The sequence below is a fragment of the Castanea sativa genome, chromosome 6 (genome assembly GCF_040712315.1).
Source record: "Castanea sativa cultivar Marrone di Chiusa Pesio chromosome 6, ASM4071231v1".
Lineage (NCBI taxonomy): Eukaryota > Viridiplantae > Streptophyta > Magnoliopsida > Fagales > Fagaceae > Castanea > Castanea sativa.
In genome coordinates this window covers 13,017,874-13,021,197 of record NC_134018.1, presented here as the reverse complement: position 1 = coordinate 13,021,197, position 3,324 = coordinate 13,017,874, and the positions used below count along the sequence as shown (strand labels likewise).

General features: G+C 35.3%; 1 non-coding gene across 1 annotated transcript; it reads left to right on the top strand.

Annotated features, from left to right (window-relative positions):
• The first annotated feature begins 2,302 nt into the window (after positions 1–2,302).
• LOC142641879 (small nucleolar RNA R71) lies at positions 2,303–2,409 on the top strand. Its single transcript, XR_012845551.1, has one exon. It is a non-coding gene; the product is annotated as a small nucleolar RNA R71 (small nucleolar RNA).
• The last annotated feature ends 915 nt before the right edge of the window (positions 2,410–3,324 follow it).

The window sequence follows — 3,324 nt, the reverse complement described above, 5'->3', positions numbered from 1 at the left end:
GGAAGAAGTTACCTTAAGCATTTAAATTTTTTTTTTTTAATTTCTTTCACACTTGCAAATGTTAGCTCACAAAAAATAATAATAATAAATAAAAATAAAAAACAAAAACAAAAAAAAAAGGTAAAAAGAAAAAGGAAATAAAGAAAAAAAATGGTACAATTTCATAAGGCTCTTTCATATTTCACGTAGCATCCCAATAGGCAGGAATCTCAAGTGACATAGTCTCCTCCTTTGGTATAACTCCCCCTAAATATGGTTTTAACCTTTGTCCATTTACCTTCAAAATCCTACCATCTCTAGGGTCCTCAACTACTACAGCTTCATGGTTAAACACTTCCCTTACAATGAAAGGGTCGTCTCATCTAGGTTTTAACTTACCTGGGCTTAAATATGCATATTTAAAACCACTGGGTAGCGGCTTAAACTCCAACTGTGGTGCCTCTTCACTTGAATGCACGAGCTTTTTTTCATTTTCTAGTAGCTCCTCAAAGCAAGGCTTTCATCCTTTATTAATTGCCATTATCTGTTGTTCTTCCAAAACCTATGAGGAATCCAACAAAAAAAAATTTTTAGATTTATGAATATCACATTCTAAATCATAAGAACCAACAAAATTATTAAGTAGAGTTTCAAGAGGATTAGAAAAACAATTCTTATTAAACTCTTCTCGAACCACCGCCCCAATGAGGTTCACATAAGCATAGTCATCATCTTCATATGGTTGTTTAGCCACATGAGATATGTTTGGCTCCAAAGTCATGGAATCAAAAGTGAGTTGCATCCTCCCATTCCTGCAATTAATTAAAGCATTAGCTGTGGCAAGAAAAGGTCTACCCAAAATAATAGGGGTATGAATATTAGGATGTAAAACAAGTTGGTAATCTAGAACAATAAAATCAACAGGATAATAAAATTGTTCATTTTTCACCAACACATCCTCAACAATGCCTCTCGGCTCCCTTACAAAGCGATCAGTCAACTGTAAAGTTATTGAAGTAGGTTTTAACTCACCAAGTCCAAGTTTTTAATATACACTAAAAGGGATCAAATTAACACTTGCCCCAAGATCTAGCAATGCATGCTCCATGATGTAATCTCCAATAGTACAAGAGATTGTTGGACAAACTGGATCCTTATACTTTGGTGGGGTCTTATGTTGGATAACTACACTTACCTGTTCTGTTAGGAATGCGGTCTTCTTCACATGATGCTTTCTCTTGATGGTGCACAGGTGCTTAATTACCTTGACATATGCGGGCACTTGCTTGATAACATGCAATAATGGCAAATTTATCTTGACTTGATGCTAGTGCTTTAATATCTCAGATGTGGTGTCCAAATTCTTAGGTAATTTTAAGGCTTGTGAAAATAGTGGGGGATTAGGCATTGTTCAATGTCATCAAGCCCAAGTGACTCAGTTTCAACCTTCTCTTCTTCAACAAGGGTCTCCTTAGATTTCTTAGTTATTAAAGGAGCACTTTTATCAATCTCTTTACCACTCCTCAAAGTGATGGGATTGGGTTGAGTTTGGGAAGGAAACTTCCCTCTCTCTATCCCACTCAATGAATTTGTAAGCCCAGTTATATGACTCTTGGTCTCTCTTACATCTTCATCTAGCCTAGTGAGCATGGATTCAAACTTTTGATTTTGCTCACTTTGCCTTTGAATGAAATTACTAAGTGCATCCTTCAAGGAAGTTCTAGATGATGATGATGATGATGATGATGCATGTGGTGAATTAAAATTTCTTGGAGTAGGAAGATTCAACAGATTGTCACTCTTATAACTCAAATACGGATGGTTTCGCATATTTGGGTTATAATTGTTAAAATGTGAAGAATTATTTGGCCAATATGAATTAAATGTATGTACTTGTTCTTCTAGCACATTTAAGAATGATGAAAGTGATGCACATTCATTTATAGCATGATTTATCTCATGACAGATTTTACACACCTCCATTAGGTCCTCTCTAAAGGTAGCACTAACACTCTTACTTCCTTTCATTTTGAGTGCCTCAATTTCTTTAGTTAACATGCTAATTTTTGCACTCATGTCATCATCTTCCCTCAACTTGAAAACACTTCCACTAGAAGTGGTAGTGTTAGTTCTAGTCCTATCAGTGGAGTCCATAGGGCTAGGTCCAGTCCATGTGTTAGAGTTTTCAGCTATCTCATCAAGATAATCCATTGCATCTTCAGGTTCTTTTTGTAAAAAGTCTCCTCCGCATGAGAGTTGAACAAACTGTCGGTCCCTAGGTGTAAGTCTTTCATAAAAATAGCTAACCAACCTCCAATCTTCATACCCATGAGTTGGGCAGAAATTGAAAAGATCTTTGTACCTTTCCCAAGCTTGGTATAAGGTCTCATTCTCTTATTGGACAAAACTAGCTATCCTTCTTTTTACTTGCTGGACTTTGTGGGGAGGAAAATGTTTCTTAAAAAACTCATGGGCCATCTCCCCCCAACTATCTATAGACCTAGGTTTCAAGGTGTAAAGCCAACTTCTTGTCTTATCCTTAAGAGAAAAAGGAAAGAAACGTAACTTAACAGTCTCAATAACATTTTGTGCATAAAAACTACTAATTACCTCTTCAAAAGCTCTAACATGGACAAAAGGATTTTTATTTTCTTGTCTCTTAAAGTCAGGAAGTATTGCTAATAAACCTTGTTTCAATTTCACATGTGATGCATTAGGTGGAAACATGATGCATGAAGGAACAGAATTTTGTGTGGGATGCAACAATTCATACACAGTTCTTCTATTCTCCTCATGATTATTGTGTGTTTCATTAGCCATGATTGATGAAGAAGGTGAAGATGATGGTGTGACAAAAAGATTACCAAAGTAAGTTTCAAAATTTTCTAATCTACCTCTCTCGTTTCTAACCCAAATGCTCATGCAACAATAAATCCACAATCAAATAAAATAAAAACAAAATAAGGGGGAGAAAATGGAACGAAGTTATCAATAGAAGAATTTCCAACAGCTATACTTTGCTCCAAAAAAAAAAAAAATATATATATATATATATATATTGCCTCTAAACACTCAACAACTCCCCGGCAACGGCACCAAAATTGCTTGCTCACTCCCAAGTGCAAGAGATCATAACAATATAACTCTTAGAGTACCGAGGTCGAACCACAAGGAACAGGGTAAATTCAAAGATAATATAATTAAATAACAATTTGGGTGAAGAAGAAAAGTACTTTTGCTTGGTGATTGTTAACAAGAATAATAATAAAAACCGATTTAAATCAATAATGTAAATACCAGGGCATCGGAGTGTTTCTCTATATCGATATGAAATTCTTTGTGATC